The sequence below is a fragment of the Pseudophryne corroboree genome, chromosome 5, assembly GCF_028390025.1.
Source record: "Pseudophryne corroboree isolate aPseCor3 chromosome 5, aPseCor3.hap2, whole genome shotgun sequence".
NCBI lineage: Eukaryota > Metazoa > Chordata > Amphibia > Anura > Myobatrachidae > Pseudophryne > Pseudophryne corroboree.
The window spans coordinates 282,073,290-282,093,608 of record NC_086448.1 but is presented as its reverse complement, the minus strand read 5'-3'; the positions used below and the strand labels follow the sequence as shown (position 1 = coordinate 282,093,608).

General features: G+C 46.7%; 1 protein-coding gene across 4 annotated transcripts in view; it reads left to right on the top strand.

Annotated features, from left to right (window-relative positions):
- The window catches only part of TMEM108 (transmembrane protein 108), a 610,736-nt gene that overhangs the window by 182,133 nt on the left and 408,284 nt on the right, over positions 1-20,319 (top strand). The window contains exon 3 of one of the 4 annotated variants that reach the window (XM_063924875.1): positions 18,936-18,976. The exons of the other annotated variants lie outside the window; for them this stretch is intronic. The gene's annotated coding sequence lies outside the window, so the exon portion shown is untranslated. The remainder of the gene's footprint in view (positions 1-18,935; positions 18,977-20,319) is intronic. 4 annotated transcript variants of the gene reach the window in all.

Genomic DNA, 20,319 nt, shown 5'->3' with positions numbered 1-20,319 from the left:
CCACATACTGCAGTGGCCCTTAGACATTATGCCACACACAATAATGCACATGACACAATATGCACACACTATAATGCCCACAACACATTATGCCACACACCGTAATGCCCCCGACACACTATGACAGGAATCGCAATGCCCGTTATACATTATGCTACACACTGCAATGCCCTTGATACATTATAGCACATACAATGTCTTTGACACAGTATAACACACACCACAATGAGCCTGAGACATTATACCACATATCACAATGCCCGCGATATAGTATACCATACACCGTAATGCCCGACACATTATGACACACACCGCAATGTCCGTGATACATTATGCCACACACCGTAATGCCCATTACACATTAAGTTCTACAGTAAGGCTTCTAATTACTTTTAAATTACCTGCTCGTTGCCAGGGGTTTCATGCTCTTGGTTCTATGCACGGTGCCAGGGGTTTTCATGCTCAAGGTGTCATGCTCGTTGCCAGGGGTTTCATGCACTGGGTGTCATGCTCGTTGCCAGCGGTTCCATGCACGGTGCCAGGGGATTTCATGCTCAGGGTGTCATGCTCGTTGCCAGGGGGTTCATGCACTGGGTGTCATGCTCGTTGCTAGGGGGTAGTGCTTGTTGCTAGGGCCGTGCTCCCAGTGCCACATATGCCCCCAGTGCCAGATATTCCCCCACAGTGTCAGGTATATGCCTCCAGTGCCAGGTACATGCCCCCAGTGCCAAATATACCCCCCCCCCAGTGCCACATATGCCCCCTCAGTGCCTGCTCCCCCCAGTGCCAAATATTCCACCACAGTGCCACATATGCCCCCTCAGTGCCTACTCCCCCACAGTGCCAGCTATATGCCCCCAGTGCCTGATATTCCTCCACAGTGCCAGGCATATGCCCCCAGTGCCAGATATTCCCCCCACAGGGCCAGGTATATGCCCCCAGTGCCAGATCTTCCCCCACAGTGCCAGGTGTATGCCCCCAGTGCCAGATATTCCCCCACAGGGCCAGGTATATGCCCCCAGTGCCAGATCTTCCCCCCACAGTGCCAGGTATATGCCCCCAGTGCCAGATATTCCCCCACAGGGCCAGGTATATGCACCCAGTGCCAGGTATATGCCCCCAGTGCCAGATATTCCCCCACAGGGCCAGGTATATGCCCCCAGTGCCAGATCTTCCCCCACAGTGCCAGGTATATGCCCCCAGTGCCAAATATATCCCTCTCCCCAGTGCCACATATGCTCCCCGCCCCAGTGCCAGGTATATGCCCCCCAGTGCCAGGTCTTCCCCCACAGTGCCAGGTATATGCCCCCCAGTGCCAGGTGTATGCCCCCCAGTGCCAGTTCTTCACCCCCAGTGCCAGGTATATGCCCCCCAGTGCCAGGTATATGCCCCCCAGTGCCAGGTATATGCCCCCCCAGTGCCAGGTCTTCCCCCACAGTGCCAGGTATATGCCCCCCAGTGCCAGGTATATGCCCCCCAGTGCCAGGTCTCCCCTCCCCCTCGTGCCAGGTATATGCCCCCCAGTGCCAGGTATATGCCCCCAGTGCCTGCCCCCCTCCTTGTGTTGGAGGGACACGGAGCGCATAGAGCGTCTCTCCTGTGTCCCTCCCTGGCTCTCTCCCCCGGCTAGTCTAATACAGGAAGTGCCGGTTCGTGAGCCAATCAGAGCTCACGAACGGCACTTCCTGTATTAGACAGCCGGGGGAGAGAGCCAAGGAGGGACACAGGAGAGACGCTCTATGCGCTCCGTGTCCCTCCAACACAGCAGGGAGGGAGACCGCAGATTGACATGCGGACGCTCGTCCGCATGTCAATCTGTGTAAAGTCAGTGGGCGCTGCGAGGCGCCCTCTTCAGGCTAGGAGCCCGGCGGCAGCCGACTCCGCTGCCTCCGGGACTTCCGCCCCTGATACAATTATATATATATATATATATATATATATTAAACTGGTGGTGATTGATTATTAAACTGGTGGTCACTTCAGGACAGGTCACGTTGCAACTTGCAACTAGTACTCCGAGGCCTAAGCAGACAATCACAAAATATATTATTATACTGGTGGTCAGTGTGGTCACAACAATGGCAGTGTGGCACTGACTCTGGCAGCAAAAGTGTGCACTGTACGTTATATGTACTCCTGAGTCCTGCTCTCAGACTCTAACTGCTCCCCACTGTCAGTGTCTCCCCCACAAGTCAGATAATACACTTACAGTCACACTATCTAATCTATAAATATCACTTCAGCAAGTAGTATAGTAGTATACAGTAGTACTCCTCCTAATAATGCTCCCCGAAAATACTGTGTCTCTCTCTTCTCTAAACGGAGAGGACGCCAGCCACGTCCTCTCCCTATGACTCTCAATGCACGTGTGAAAATGGCGGCGACGCGCGGCTCCTTATATAGAATCCGAGTCTCGCGATAGAATCCGAGCCTCGCGAGAATCCGACAGCGTGATGATGACGTTCGGGCGCGCTCGGGTTAGCCGAGCAAGGCGGGAAGATCCGAGCCTGCTCGGACCCGTGTAAAAAACCTGAAGTTCGGGCGGGTTCGGATTCAGAGGAACCGAACCCGCTCATCTCTAGCTACAATATGGTGGTACAGGTTGAGTATCCCATATCCAAATATTCCGAAATACGGAATATTCCAAATACAGACTTTTTTGAGTGAGAGTGAGATAGTGAAACCTTTGTTTTCTGATGGCTCAATGTACACAAACTTTGTTTAATACACAAAGTTATTAAAAATATTGTATTAAATGACCTTCAGGCTGTGTGTTCAAAGTCTATATGAAACATAAATGAATTGTGTGAATGTACACACACTTTGTTTAATGTACAAAGTTATAAAAAATATTGGTTAAAATTACCTTCAGGCTGTGTGTGTATAAGGGCCCTCATTCCGAGTTGTTCGCTCGCTAGCCGCTTTTAGCAGCATTGCACACGCTAAGCCGCCACCTACTGGGAGTGAATCTTAGCTTAGCAGAATTGCGAACGAAAGATTCTCAAAATTGCGAATAGAAATTTCTTAGCAGTTTCTGAGTAGCTCGACACTTACTCTGCCACTGCGATCAGTTCAGTCAGTTTCGTTCCTGGTTTGACGTCACAAACACACCCAGCGTTCGCCCAGACACTCCCCCGTTTCTCCAGCCACTCCCGCGTTTTTCCCAGAAACGGCAGCGTTTTTTCACACACACCCATAAAACTGTCAGTTTCCGCCCAGAAACACCCACTTCCTGTCAATCACACTCCGATCACCAGAACGACGAAAATTCCTCGTAATGCCGTGTGTAAAATACCAAACTGTTGAGTAAAATAACTAAGCGCATGCGCTCTGCGAACATTGCGCAGTAAGCGACTAATCGCAAAATAGAGAAAATCGGCAACGAGCGAACAACTCGGAATGACCCCCAAGGTGTATATGTAACATAAATGTATTCTGTGCTTAGATTTAGGTCCCATCACCATGATATCTCATTATGGTATGCAATTATTCCAAAATACGGAAAAATCCGATATCCAAAATACCTCTGGTCCCAAGCATTTTGGATAAGGCAGACTCAACCTGTATATGCCATATTTTTGTATGCAATCTTTAGGGAGAGCTGGGACATGCAATAGCTGCCATAGGAGTTGATACAACATTGATAGTGGTTTTCATACTTGTGACAAGTCCACAGATGCTTATTGTATTGTCTTGATGCATACCAGTTTGCTATTTAACGGCAAACGATAGAAAAATAAGAAAATCACATACTGTATAATGATGCAGCCTGGTAAATTATCTGATACCAGGTAACCAGTGCTCTAGTTTATATAAAAATAGACCAAATCTATTCTTTGCATCATAAGAATTCCTATTACTGCAGTCTCCTCTGATAAGTATATCTTTCTTACATATATTAGAGTATTGGATTAAATCATTTTGGTCTAGCTTGAAACAAACAGCAGTGCTGCTCACCCGGTACCAACAGATTTACTAGGTTAGATTCACTACAATATATTGATCATGCACCCTGCTCAGTTGCTGTCCTTGGGCCTGATTCTTCCATGCAATCTGTACGCAATGCCGATGTTCATGTAGTGGATCGATTATTACATGCTCACAAAATTTCTGAAAACCACTCCGTTGGTGTGCTTATCATAAAAGTAGGGTGTGGCATCGAGGAACAGGCAGTGGCCTTGAGGGGGAGAGAGCGTGCTTTAATGGCAGGCTCCCATTTTCATCACTCCTGGGGCATACCTAGCATTCCCGAAGATGCTGTGCTGTCCTTGGAGACCAGGGGGCATCAAGAGAGGAGGAGGTCCATGTGCAGTCTCCATCTGGGCTCCCTCCTTTCTAGCCAGCAGAACAATAAACGCTGTGCTCTAGGGTCAGTAGGAGACCCTAGTGCTGTCCCAGAGTATAGTGCGCATGTGCAGGTCTCTGGGAAATTGTCAGGGTGGCCATTTTTCCAGTGATTTTCCTACTGTGCAAGCACGAAACGATAGAGAATGGTTACCGTGACATTTTCAAAGTGGTTTCTGCAGCATTGCTAATGCCGACATGGGACTCCGGATGTTAAGTATTAAAATACGGGTGCAGGGTGTGTGGTAAGGGCCCCTCTGGACCCCTTGGGCCTGTGTGCACCACACACACCCATTATAGTTACCCGAGTGCCAGAGACTCTGCCTGCACTGCCAGCTCCTCCTCAGTGACAGGAACCGGGCACTGTTTGATAATGTAACAGTGCAGTACCCAGCTTCTGTCACTGAGGAGGAGCCTGCATTATGGTGTCACCCCATGGAAGGTTAACACCTGGGTGCGGTCCGCAGCCTGCTAGAGATGCCAGTGACCACTATGTCTCATGCATTACAAAGAGTGTATGCACAAGATGCTGCTGTGTCTGTGTCAGACTGTATCAGAAATGTAGTAGAAAAGTCATGGGCAGAGCCGGCCATAGGCATAGGCAAACTAGGCAATTGCCTAGGGCATTTGATATGGGGCATCAGCAGCTTCTGCTGATTAAAATGATATGCGGCATGCCTATATTCTGTATGTAGCATTTCATATGCAGATACAGCCACAGTCTTACACAGTATATAGGCATGCTGCATATCAGTTTAATCACCAGAATCTGATTGTGCATCATAGCCACATAGCAATGCAAATAAGATGCGTTTTCATAAAAAAAAAAGGTGCCCGACATTAGCATTGATGCAAGATTTGTGAGGACACATCTGTATCTAAGCAGAGGCAGAGGTCACAGTGTTAGTGGCAGTGTGAGTGTTGTGTGCATATGAGTGGGTTGGTTGTGCAGTAGTGTTCGGAATATGTATAAGGAGCATTATGTGTGTCATGTAAAAATGCATTAATAATGTGCAACATATGTGAAAAGGGCCACTATATGTGTCATGTGTATAAGGGCATTAATAATGTGCGGCATATGTGTAACAGGGTACTACTGTATGTGTCATGTGTATAAGGGCATTAATAATGTGCGGCATATGTGTAACAGGGTACTACTGTATGTGTGTCATTATGTGTATAGGGGCACTAATAATGTGCAGCAAATGTGTAGTGGGCACTATGTGTGTCATTATGTGTATAATGGCATTAATAATGTGCGCCATATGTGTAAGGGACATTATGTGTAAAAGGGCATTTATAAAGGTTGTCATAATGTGTAAGGCGCATTATGTTTATAAGGACATTAATGTGTCTCATATGTGTAAGGGGCATTACTGTGTGGAATTGTGTATAAATGCATTACTAATGTGTGGCATTATGGGGGTCATTCCGAGTTGTTCGCTCGGTAAGTTTTATCGCATCGCAGCGATTTTCCGCTTAATGCGCATGCGCAATGTCCGCACTGCGACTGCGCCAAGTAAATTTGCTATGCTGTTAGGATTTTTACTCACGGCTTTTTCATCGTTCTGGCGATCGTAGTGTGATTGACAGGAAATGGGTGTTACTGGGCGGAAACAGGCCGTTTTATGGGCGTGTGGGAAGAAACGCTACCGTTTCCGGAAAAAACGCAGGAGTGGCCGGAGAAACGGGGGAGTGTCTGGGCGAACGCTGGGTGTGTTTGTGACGTCAAACCAGGAACGACAAGCACTGAACTGATCGCAGATGCCGAGTAAGGTTGAAGTTACTCAAAAACTGCTACGAGGTGTGTAATCACAATATTGCGAATACATCGTTCGCAATTTTAAGATGCTAAGATTCACTCCCAGTAGGCGGCGGCTTAGCATGAGCAAATCTGCTAAAATCCACTTGCGAGCGAACAACTCGGAATGACCCCCTATGTGTATAAGGTGCTCTACTATGTGGCGTTGCATATAGAAAGGGCACTACTGTGTCATCTAATGTGAATAAAGAGCAATAAGGTGTGGTGTAATGTGAATAAGGAGCAATTCAGTGTGATGTAATGTGAATAAGGGGCTCTACTGTGAGGAGTAACGTTTATAAGGTAAAGTGATACTACCGTGGGATGTAATATGATATATGGACATTATCGTAAGATAAAATGTGAATAAAGTTGCAGTGCTGTGTGGCGTAATTGGAATTGGGGTTACTATTGTGTGCCAATGCCCCTTGCCAGCAAAAATACACCCCTTTTTGGGCTGTGCGTCAAATGTGCGAACTGTTCCTATGTAAAATATAGGGGGTACAAGGACTGCTATGGGTGAGGGGTGATGGTGCTGGGAAAGAGGTGCAAGGTCAGAGGCAGAACCAGCGGGGGTGCTAGGGGGCACCAGCCAAAATCTTGCCTAGGGCATCATATTGGTTAGGGCCGGCTCTGGTCATGGGTGTTCCTTCCTGGGCAGTTACTGTGACGTGAGTAGAAATGCAGGCAAAAATCATCCGTTCTGTAGGCGTGTTATATGAGTATCGTGGGTGTGTCAGTGCAAGCGGCTGCCTTCACAGACACAGAGCCACAAGCTTAGAGGAAATTGTTATTATACAGTACATGTAAGACAATTGGGTAGTTTTCTAATAGTGATACATTTGCTTATGTTGCTCTAGATAGTAAGGTTGTGACCATGACACTATTACCTCATTGTTCATTTGCCAATACCCAGCTTTGCTTTATTACCTTATTGTAAAACACTGGCAAATCTGCTATATAAATAAATATTAATAAATATGTTTTGATCAACTAATATACATACTGTATTGCAATGTCTGTCCATGCTAAAAAGAAGTGTCCTGCTGTATGATGCCACTGTACTGCTGGAATGCTGCCTTAGGCAGGGTCGGACTGGCCCACAGGGGTGCCCCACTGCTTGAGTGCATACCCCCCCCCCCCCCCCCCCCCTAGGGATCAGGTTTCAGATTGTGCACTTAAAGTATAATACACATGTTACATTATACTGCACAGGACCATGGTGTACTCACTACAGGGCATTGCTTTTATTAATCTGGTACATTACCATGCATGCACTACCTGTATTTTTGAAAATGTGTGAACATTGAAACATTGACCAGGAGACTTGCCTATGCCACAGCAGTGTGAGTTTGTGTTGGTAACACTGCTTCTACAGCAGTGTGATACTGAGGGCACCGAAGCTTATTGCACTTGTAATACATGCATGGGTGAGTGCCAGAATTCTGCTGGAAATATATATGTATATATATATATATATATATATATATATATATACATATATATATATATATATATATATTATATATATATTTATTACACACATAGATAGATTATTTATTTATATATTTATTTATTTATATATGAATATATCTCACCCATAAGTTTGGGCTCCTATCACTGCATTTCCCTAGTGGGCCCTTCTGGTCCCAGTCCTACACTGGCCTTAAGCACCTCTTTAAATACTATCTAGTGCCTCCTGCCAGCAATATTTCCCAAATCTCCATTCTACACATTGGGGGTAATTCAGACCTGATTGTAGCAGCAAATTTGTTTGCAGTTGGGCAAAATCATGGGCTAATTCAGACCTGATCGGTGCTGTGTGTGTTCGCACAGCAGCGATCAGGCCTGAACTGCGCCGGCGCCGCAGTGCACCACCGCATGCCAGACAGCCAACAGCTGTTGCCTCTGCCTGATTGACAGGCAGAGGCGGTCGCTGGGCGGGAGGGGGTGGGACGGCGGGGTTAAGCCGCCATTTAAGTGGCGCAGTCCCGGCCAACGCAGACGTGTGACATCACACACAGCCGCTGCAACCCGGGCAACGACGAGTAGCTCCCGGCCATCACGCAGGAGCTGCGCTGGACGGGAGCTACTCCTGAAGTACAAAAGGGCCTAACATGCGGGGCGGACTAGCCCTGTGCTGGGCGTCCCCCCGCATGTCTGAGTGCCTGATCGTAGCTGTGCTAAATTTAGCACAGCTACGATCAACTCTGAATCATCCCCCATGTGCACTGCGGGTGTGGAAGATATAACGGCCCTCATTCCGACCCGATCGCACGCTGCGGTGCGATCGGGTCTGGAATGCGCATGTGCGGCATGCGCACGCGCATCGTTGCCCGGCGACATCCATCACCAGGCAATGACACTGACAGCGAAGAAAGCGGTCGCAGCGGTGACCGCAAGAAGATTGACAGCAGCAAGGCGTTCCAGGGCGTCAACTGACTGTTTGAAGCCGTTTTCGGGGAGTGGTAAGAAAAACGCAAGCGTGTCCAGGCAAACGGAGGGCGGATGTCTGACGTCAAAGCCGTGACCATCATCGCTGGTCCCGTTGCACAGGGTAAGTATGTCCAGGGCTGGTCTTGTTTTGTGTAAAACTTTTTTAGCATAGCAGTGCTACACAAGCGATCGCTGCCCTGCTATGCTAAAGTACACTCCCCCATAGGCAGAGATTAGTTGATCGCACCAGCAGCAAAAAGTTGCTTGGTGCGACCAACTCGGAATGAGGGCCAACATTTGCACAGAGAGTTAGATTTGGGTGCGTTATTTTGTTTCTGTGCATAATAATAGTAAATAGTGCCTGCTTTATTTTTACACTGCAACACCCCACCCAAATCTAACTCTCTCTGCATATGTTATATCTTCCCACCCTGCAGTGCACATGGGGGGTCATTCCGAGTTGTTCGCTCGCAAGCTGCTTTTAGCAGCTTTGCACACACTAAGCCGCCACCTACTGGGAGTGAATCTTAGCTTATCAAAATTGCGAACGAAAGATTAGCAGAATTGCGAATAGACACTTCTTAGCAGTTTCTGAGTAGCTCCAGACTTACTCGGCATCTGCGATCAGTTCAGTCAGTTTCGTTCCTGGTTTGACGTCACAAACACACCCAGCGTTCGCCCAGACACTCCTCCGTTTCTCCAGCCACTCCCGCGTTTTTCCCAGAAACGGCAGCGTTTTTTCACACACACCCATAAAACGGCCAGTTTCCGCCCAGAAACACCCACTTCCTGTCAATCACACTCCGATCAGCAGAACGAAGAAAAAACCTCGTAATGCCGTGAGTAAAATACCTAACTTCATAGCAAATTTACTTGGCGCAGTCGCACTGCGGACATTGCGCATGCGCATTAGTGACTAATCGCTCCGTTGCGAGAAAAAAATAACGAACGAACAACTCGGAATGACCACCATGGTTTTGCCCAACTGCTAACAAATTTGCTGCTACGATCAGGTCTGAATTACCCCCATTGAACCAACGCAGATGTTTGTGAGCATTACACTGTTTCAAGAAAAATCTTTTGCTAAATTGTTTGAGAGACAAAAATGATCAATGTAATGTTAAAGTATTATTTCTTCATCCTTCTATTCATTAATGTCACTTGTACTTGTTATGTATTGATCACATTTTGAAAACTCTCTTTTAGATGACAAGTACTAAAAAATAGAGATGAGCGCCTGAAATTTTTCGGGTTTTGTGTTTTGGTTTTGGGTTCGGTTCCGCGGCCGTGTTTTGGGTTCAAACGCGTTTTGGCAAAACCTCACCGAATTTTTTTTGTCGGATTCGGGTGTGTTTTGGATTCGGGTGTTTTTTTCAAAAAACACTAAAAAACAGCTTAAATCATAGAATTTGGGGGTCATTTTGATCCCAAAGTATTATTAACCTCAAAAACCATAATTTACACTCATTTTCAGTCTATTCTGAATACCTCACACCTCACAATATTATTTTTAGTCCTAAAAATTGCACCGAGGTCGCTGTGTGAGTAAGATAAGCGACCCTAGTGGCCGACACAAACACCGGGCCCATCTAGGAGTGGCACTGCAGTGTCACGCAGGATGTCCCTTCCAAAAAACCCTCCCCAAACAGCACATGACGCAAAGAAAAAAAGAGGCGCAATGAGGTAGCTGTGTGAGTAAGATTAGCGACCCTAGTGGCCGACACAAACACCGGGCCCATCTAGGAGTGGCACTGCAGTGTCACGCAGGATGGCCCTTCCAAAAAACCCTCCCCAAACAGCACATGACGCAAAGAAAAAAAGAGGCGCAATGAGGTAGCTGTGTGAGTAAGATTAGCGACCCTAGTGGCCGACACAAACACCGGGCCCATCTAGGAGTGGCACTGCAGTGTCACGCAGGATGTCCCTTCCAAAAAACCCTCCCCAAACAGCACATGACGCAAAGAAAAAAAGAGGCGCAATGAGGTAGCTGACTGTGTGAGTAAGATTAGCGACCCTAGTGGCCGACACAAACACCGGGCCCATTTAGGAGTGGCACTGCAGTGTCACGCAGGATGTCCCATCCAAAAAACCCTCCCCAATCAGCACATGATGCAAAGAAAAAGAAAAGAAAAAAGAGGTGCAAGATGGAATTGTCCTTGGGCCTTCCCACCCACCCTTATGTTGTATAAACAAAACAGGACATGCACACTTTAACCAACCCATCATTTCAGTGACAGGGTCTGCCACACGACTGTGACTGATATGACGGGTTGGTTTGGACCCCCCCCAAAAAAGAAGCAATTAATCTCTCCTTGCACAAACTGGCTCTACAGAGGCAAGATGTCCACCTCATCATCACCCTCCGATATATCACCGTGTACATCCCCCTCCTCACAGATTATCAATTCGTCCCCACTGGAATCCACCATCTCAGCTCCCTGTGTACTTTGTGGAGGCAATTGCTGCTGGTCAATGTCTCCGCGGAGGAATTGATTATAATTCATTTTAATGAACATCATCTTCTCCACATTTTCTGGATGTAACCTCGTACGCCGATTGCTGACAAGGTGAGCGGCGGCACTAAACACTCTTTCGGAGTACACACTTGTGGGAGGGCAACTTAGGTAGAATAAAGCCAGTTTGTGCAAGGGCCTCCAAATTGCCTCTTTTTCCTGCCAGTATAAGTACGGACTGTGTGACGTGCCTACTTGGATGCGGTCACTCATATAATCCTCCACCATTCTATCAATGTTGAGAGAATCATATGCAGTGACAGTAGACGACATGTCCGTAATCGTTGTCAGGTCCTTCAGTCCGGACCAGATGTCAGCATCAGCAGTCGCTCCAGACTGCCCTGCATCACCGCCAGCGGGTGGGCTCGGAATTCTGAGCCTTTTCCTCGCACCCCCAGTTGCGGGAGAATGTGAAGGAGGAGATGTTGACAGGTCGCGTTCCGCTTGACTTGACAATTTTGTCACCAGCAGGTCTTTCAACCCCAGCAGACTTGTGTCTGCCGGAAAGAGAGATCCAAGGTAGGCTTTAAATCTAGGATCGAGCACGGTGACCAAAATGTAGTGCTCTGATTTCAACAGATTGACCACCCGTGAATCCTTGTTAAGCGAATTAAGGGCTCCATCCACAAGTCCCACATGCCTAGCGGAATCGCTCCGTGTTAGCTCCTCCTTCAATGTCTCCAGCTTCTTCTGCAAAAGCCTGATGAGGGGAATGACCTGACTCAGGCTGGCAGTGTCTGAACTGACTTCACGTGTGGCAAGTTCAAAGGGCATCAGAACCTTGCACAACGTTGAAATCATTCTCCACTGCGCTTGAGACAGGTGCATTCCACCTACTATATCGTGCTCAATTGTATAGGCTTGAATGGCCTTTTGCTGCTCCTCCAACCTCTGAAGCATATAGAGGGTTGAATTCCACCTCGTTACCATTTCTTGCTTCAGATGATGGCAGGGCAGGTTCAGTAGTTTTTGGTGGTGCTCCAGTCTTCTGTACGTGGTGCCTGTACGCCGAAAGTGTCCCGCAATTCTTCTGGCCACCGACAGCATCTCTTGCACGCCCCTGTCGTTTTTTTAAAAATTCTGCACCACCAAATTCAAGGTATGTGCAAAACATGGGACGTGCTGGAATTTGCCCATATTTAATGCACACACAATATTGCTGGCGTTGTCCGATGCCACAAATCCACAGGAGAGTCCAATTGGGGTAAGCCATTCCGCGATGATCTTCCTCAGTTGCCGTAAGAGGTTTTCAGCTGTGTGCGTATTCTGGAAAGCGGTGATACAAAGCGTAGCCTGCCTAGGAAAGAGTTGGCGTTTGCGAGATGCTGCTACTGGTGCCGCCGCTGCTGTTCTTGCGGCGGGAGTCCATACATCTACCCAGTGGGCTGTCACAGTCATATAGTCCTGACCCTGCCCTGCTCCACTTGTCCACATGTCCGTGGTTAAGTGGACATTGGGTACAACTGCATTTTTTAGGACACTGGTGAGTCTTTTTCTGACGTCCGTGTACATTCTCGGTATCGCCTGCCTAGAGAAGTGGAACCTAGATGGTATTTGGTAACGGGGGCACACTGCCTCAATAAATTGTCTAGTTCCCTGTGAACTAACGGCGGATACCGGACGCACGTCTAACACCAACATAGTTGTCAAGGCCTCAGTTATCCGCTTTGCAGCAGGATGACTGCTGTGATATTTCATCTTCCTCGCAAAGGACTGTTGGACAGTCAATTGCTTACTGGAAGTAGTACAAGTGGGCTTACGACTTCCCCTCTGGGATGACCATCGACTCCCAGCAGCAACAACAGCAGCGCCAGCAGCAGTAGGCGTTACACGCAAGGATGCATCGGAGGAATCCCAGGCAGGAGAGGACTCGTCAGAATTGCCAGTGACATGGCCTGCAGGACTATTGGCATTCCTGGGGAAGGAGGAAATTGACACTGAGGGAGTTGGTGGGGTGGTTTGCGTGAGCTTGGTTACAAGAGGAAGGGATTTACTGGTCAGTGGACTGCTTCCGCTGTCGCCCAAAGTTTTTGAACTTGTCACTGACTTATTATGAATGCGCTGCAGGTGTCGTATAAGGGAGGATGTTCCGAGGTGGTTAACGTCCTTACCCCTACTTATTACAGCTTGACAAAGGCAACACACGGCTTGACACCTGTTGTCCGCTTTTCTGTTGAAATACCTCCACACTGAAGAGCTGATTTTTTTGGTATTTTCACCAGGCATGTCAACGGCCATATTCCTCCCACGGACAACAGGTGTCTCCCCGGGTGCCTGACTTAAACAAACCACCTCACCATCAGAATCCTCCTGGTCAATTTCCTCCCCAGCGCCAGCAACACCCATATCCTCCTCATCCTGGTGTACTTCAACATCTTCATCTTCAATCTGACTATCAGGAACTGGACTGCGGGTGCTCCTTCCAGCACTTGCAGGGGGCGTGCAAATGGTGGAAGGCGCATGCTCTTCACGTCCAGTGTTGGGAAGGTCAGGCATCGCAACCGACACAATTGGACTCTCCTTGTGGATTTGGGATTTCGAAGAACGCACAGTTCTTTGCGGTGCTTTTGCCAGCTTGAGTCTTTTCAGTTTTCTAGCGAGAGGCTGAGTGCTTCCATCCTCATGTGAAGCTGAACCACTAGCCATGAACATAGGCCAGGGCCTCAGCCGTTCCTTGCCACTCCGTGTGGTAAATGGCATATTGGCAAGTTTACGCTTCTCCTCCGACAATTTTATTTTAGGTTTTGGAGTCCTTTTTTTACTGATATTTGGTGTTTTGGATTTGACATGCTCTGTACTATGACATTGGGCATCGGCCTTGGCAGACGACGTTGCTGGCATTTCATCGTCTCGGCCATGACTAGTGGCAGCAGCTTCAGCACGAGGTGGAAGTGGATCTTGATCTTTCCCTAATTTTGGAACCTCAACATTTTTGTTCTCCATATTTTAATAGGCACAACTAAAAGGCACCTCAGGTAAACAATGGAGATGGATACTAGTATACAATTATGGACTGCCTGCCGAGTGCAGACACAGAGGTAGCCACAGCCGTGAACTACCGTACTGTACTGTGTCTGCTGCTAATATAGACTGGTTGATAAAGAGATGTCTATGTAACTATGTATGTATAAAGAAGAAAGAAAAAAAAACCACGGTTAGGTGGTATACAATTATGGACGGACTGCCTGCCGAGTGCAGACACAGAGGTAGCCACAGCCGTGAACTACCGTACTGTACTGTGTCTGCTGCTAATAATATAGACTGGTTGATAAAGAGATGTCGTAGTAGTATGTATGTATAAAGAAGAAAGAAAAAAAAACCACGGTTAGGTGGTATACAATTATGGACGGACTGCCTGCCGAGTGCAGACACAGAGGTAGCCACAGCCGTGAACTACCGTACTGTACTGTGTCTGCTGCTAATATAGACTGGTTGATAAAGAGATGTCTATGTAACTATGTATGTATAAAGAAGAAAGAAAAAAAAACCACGGTTAGGTGGTATACAATTATGGACGGACTGCCTGCCGAGTGCAGACACAGAGGTAGCCACAGCCGTGAACTACCGTACTGTACTGTGTCTGCTGCTAATATAGACTGGTTGATAAAGAGATGTCTATGTAACTATGTATGTATAAAGAAGAAAGAAAAAAAAACCACGGTTAGGTGGTATACAATTATGGACGGACTGCCTGCCGAGTGCAGACACAGAGGTAGCCACAGCCGTGAACTACCGTACTGTACTGTGTCTGCTGCTAATATAGACTGGTTGATAAAGAGATGTCTATGTAACTATGTATGTATAAAGAAGAAAGAAAAAAAAACCACGGTTAGGTGGTATACAATTATGGACGGACTGCCTGCCGAGTGCAGACACAGAGGTAGCCACAGCCGTGAACTACCGTACTGTACTGTGTCTGCTGCTAATATAGACTGGTTGATAAAGAGATGTCTATGTAACTATGTATGTATAAAGAAGAAAGAAAAAAAAACCACGGTTAGGTGGTATACAATTATGGACGGACTGCCTGCCGAGTGCAGACACAGAGGTAGCCACAGCCGTGAACTACCGTACTGTACTGTGTCTGCTGCTAATATAGACTGGTTGATAAAGAGATGTCTATGTAACTATGTATGTATAAAGAAGAAAGAAAAAAAAACCACGGTTAGGTGGTATACAATTATGGACGGACTGCCTGCCGAGTGCAGACACAGAGGTAGCCACAGCCGTGAACTACCGTACTGTACTGTGTCTGCTGCTAATATAGACTGGTTGATAAAGAGATGTCGTAGTAGTATGTATGTATAAAGAAGAAAAAAAAACCACGGTTAGGTGGTATACAATTATGGACGGACTGCCTGCCGAGTGCAGACACAGAGGTAGCCACAGCCGTGAACTACCGTACTGTGTCTGCTGCGACTGGATGATAAATGATATAAAAAATATATATATATCACTACTGCAGCCGGACAGGTATATATTATATATTATATAATGATGGACCTGCTGGACACTGTCTGTCAGCAGAATGAGTTTTATTTTTATAGAATAAAAAAAACAACAACACACAAGTGAAGTCACACGACGAGTGTTTAACTTTTTCAGGCAATCACAATATAAGTATACTACTAACTATACTGGTGGTCAGTGTGGTCAGGTCACTGGTCAGTCACACTGGCAGTGGCACTCCTGCAGCAAAAGTGTGCACTGTTTAATTTTAATATAATATTATGTACTCCTGGCTCCTGCTATAACCTATAACTGGCACTGCAGTGCTCCCCAGTCTCCCCCACAATTATAAGCTGTGTGAGCTGAGCAGTCAGACAGATATATAATATATATAGATGATGCAGCACACTGGGCTGAGCCTGAGCAGTGCACACAGATATGGTATGTGACTGAGTCACTGTGTGTATCGCTTTTTTCAGGCAGAGAACGGATATATTAAATAAACTGCACTGTCTGGTGGTCACTCACTATATAATATTATGTACTCCTGGCTCCTGCTATAACCTATAACTGGCACTGCAGTGCTCCCCAGTCTCCCCCACAATTATAAGCTGTGTGAGCTGAGCAGTCAGACAGATATATAATATATATAGATGATGCAGCACACTGGGCTGAGCCTGAGCAGTGCACACAGATATGGTATGTGACTGAGTCACTGTGTGTATCGCTTTTTTCAGGCAGAGAACGGATATATTAAATAAACTGCACTGTCTGGTGGTCACTCACTAGTAAACTCTCTGCACTCTCTACACTTCTACAGTACTCCTCCTAGTCCTAAGCTCCAGTAAATCTCTCTCTCTTATAATCTAAATGGAGAGGACGCCAGCCACGTCCTCTCCCTATCAATCTCAATGCACGTGTGAAAATGGCGGCGACGCGCGGCTCCTTATATAGAATCCGAGTCTCGCGAGAATCCGACAGCGTCATGATGACGTTCGGGCGCGCTCGGGTTAACCGAGCAAGGCGGGAGGATCCGAGTCTGCTCGGACCCGTGAAAAAAACCATGAAGTTCGGGCGGGTTCGGATTCAGAGAAACCGAACCCGCTCATCTCTACTAAAAAATGATCTCACTGGCTAATGAGAACTCTGTACTATTAAGATCATGCATAAAAAGGCCTATCAGTCATGTTATTTTTATCTGCAATCTGTACCATCTTGTTAACAGGGACAGATTAACAAAGGGGCGGATGGGACTACAGATTCAACCTTGTACATAAAAAATAGGCCCATTATCATGATGGTAAGATGAAGAACTGATGCGCAGTTTGCCCCCACACTAAATTATAATATTAAACTAGTATTTCTATTTTCCTGACAAAATGATGTAATTTTTCTGCTTTTACATATTTAGGGAGACACTGTGGCTGATAGTGTAGGGGGGGTGTACACACCCACATAGCTCTGGCCACACCCACACAGCACTGGCCACACCCACACAGCGCTGGTCACACCTAAACAGCACTGGTCACGGCTCCTCCCCTCTATTTATAGGCTCTTGATCCAGAGGCGCACCCTCCTCTCTAGCAGCAGAGCAATAAAATCTGGGCGCTAGGGGCACTATTAGACCTTAGTGCTGTCCCAAGGTCTAGTGCACATGCACAGGTCTCCAGATACAGCTGCCATTTTCTCAGTGATTTTCCTACTGCTCATGCACAAACGTGGGAAAAATGGGTGCTGCAGCATTTCTCCATTGATTTCTGCAGTGCTACTGCTGCCGACCCAGGACTCTGGAGGATAAGTATTGAAAAATGGGTACAGGGTGTGCAGCGTGTGCCTCCCTTGACCCCAGGGCCCGTATGCATCGCACACACTGCACCCATTATAGATACGCCAATGCCTTGATCATATTTAGCCCATGTAGCCCTAAATTTGGCTCTGATCTTGTGTTGTACATTGTACAGTAATTGCATGCCGACGTGCTTGTGCCGTGCATCACAAATGAGCATATGTTTCAGAAATTCTTGCTGTATGTAAAACAGTTCACTAATCACAGGACACTAAATTATGATACTTAGTGAAATGCAAATTGCTCCTATGGGAACATTTAAAACTGCATGTAGGGTCTTTTTAATTGCAAGGAAACAATTTTTCCTTTGGACATCATGCTCACAGTGCTGCTTAGTTAAGAGCACTGTGAGCATGATTATCTGCAGCCCAGTTCCATTCAGGCTACATCTTGCCAGAGGGATTGTACTGTAGTTGACACTGGAGTCTTTGTCAGGGGTGTAGCGAGGGTGTCTCCAGTGGAGCTTGAGCTCCGGGCGCCAGAAAATGTAGAGGGCGCGCCACCACCTGCCCCCCCCCCCCCTAACTCTACCCAATATACAGGCACAGGTACAGGCAGCCGCATAGCAGGAGGAAAAGCAGAGTGGCACACACTGACTCTGGTAGGGAACAGGACAGGCCAGAGGCGACAGCAGGAAACTCTGACAGCCGGCACATGCCGGAGCTCTGCCGCCCTCTTTATATGTCTCACTGTCTGCTTGTAGCTGTGCAGCAGTGTTACTTCCTGCTACATCCCTTTCTGTCCCCTCTGCTGCAACACCTCTTTCTGCCCTGGCTGCTGCAACACCTCTCTCTGTCCCAGCTGCTGCAGCAGCACCTCTCTCTGCATTAGAAGCTGCAGAGTAACATGTATAAGCGGCTCTACCGTGGCATAACATGTGTAAGCGACTTTACTGTGCTGTGTAATGTGTATACGGGGCTCTACTGTGTGGCGTAAAGTGTGTAAGGGGTACTAATGATTGGCGTAATGTTAATAACGGACACTACTGTGGTGTAATGTGAAAAACGGACAATACTGTGCTGTGTAATGTGAATAGCGGACAATACAGTAAGGTGTCATCTGAAATGGTACTATGCTCTGGCCACGGCCCTTCCCCATGAAGCCATGCCCCTATATTTTTGCTGCACGCCTTCGGCGCGCACTGTCCCTATTTTAAACTTGGGGGCACTCAAAGGAAACCTTCGCCCTGAGATCCACATGGTCTAGAACCGGCCCTGTCACCGATTTAGGATTTTTAAATATTTTTTATTTTCAAATGTAACATGTACTCAAGTCAGTACACGAGAGGGGGCGCCGAAACATACCCTTGCTCCGGGCACCATGGCACCTAGCTACACCTCTGGTCTTTGTACATGTCAGACCTGTAAAGGATATTGCAGTACATCCAGGGCTGCCATCAGAAACTGTCTACTCTGGCAGAAACACAAGACCTGGCAAGCCAGATAGCAGTTAAAAAATGAACATGTTTATACTTAGTACATCTTTAGTTGTACTTGCTGACGATGACGAGGTTGATGATGATGATGTGCATGTTGTTTTTTTCTAGGATTGAAGCAGTATACTAATGACAATTGTAAAGTGAAAACTGTAAGTGTTGCATAATGTGTCATAATCTCACAGTAAAATTCCGAACCAGCCAGTTATCACTGCAAACAATTGCAGCTGGCAGTTATAGACTGATGGGAAAAGTACATCTTAGTGAACTTTTCCCATCAGTCTATAACTACCAGCAGCAATTGTTAGATGCACACTTAGTACAAATAATAGCTTTAAAAATTAAGACTTTCAAGTTTGAATCTGAGTCATTTCAGGAATCAATTGCTTGTGTAGAGCAGAGATGTCATGTACTTTGTCCGTACTATTCCTTCTTTTCACACCTATGTTAAATTCTTACATTTTTAGCATCATCTGTAGCTTTCAATAATTGGTGGGGATTAAATTAACTGCAAGGTTCCATAGAAACCTTGAGCAACATGTGGCTGCACACACTGAGGAGCAATTACGGGAAGGAAACCTCACACTTTTGTTTATACCTCTACAGAACCCCACAGCTAATTGAATCCCCCCCCCCCCCGCTGTGCCATGATGCCTGCTGCTCCCAGAGAGACTGTAGATAGTGTATAAGAAGTGAGCGAGTAAATCAGAGATGGGATCCTGAGAATCTCAATGAATCAAAGATTATCAAATATAATCTGCAATATTATTTTGTAGCTTTTTGCAAATCTTGAGTCGATTAACAGAATTTTTTACTTTTCATTCAAACTGTTTATAAGTATGCTTATTCTTCAGTTGCAATGTGTATTGAACTTATCCAAAGATGAATATACATGTAGCTTCCAAATCAGCTTTACATTACTGTATATACATATAACATATAAACAAAAGAAAATGTACAAGTAAATAAAAGCAATAAAATACATCCAATCACACTATAATAACCACATGCTGCTGTCTTTTTTATATATTTAAAAACATTCAATTACCATTTAGCCATTTGATTTGTTGATTTACTGTTGCCCTTGTAAGTACAGCAAGTTTTCAAAGTATGACCACATGCAATAATATATTTAGCTTCACACCATGGTGAGTAGGTACGTGAATTGATTGTCATTTAAGGAGCAAAGTACAAGATCAACTCAATCAGTAGCGGATCTTGCCACGGGCAAGCAGGACTTTTGCCCGGGGCGCCGCCTTCCGGAGGGCGCCGCACCATGGCAAGATCCGCTACTGCTGTGCCTCCCCCGCTGCCCGCTGTGTCCCCCGGCAGTGTCCCCCTGTGAAGGTAACTAGACGCTACGCATCTAGTTTCCCTTCGTGGAGAGGACCTTTGCTGTGCAGTGCGCGATGACGTCATCGCGCACCGCTCAGCATTTCAGCGGCGCTACTCTACTCGGACAACGCCCCCTGTATAAAGCCAGACCCCTATTTCC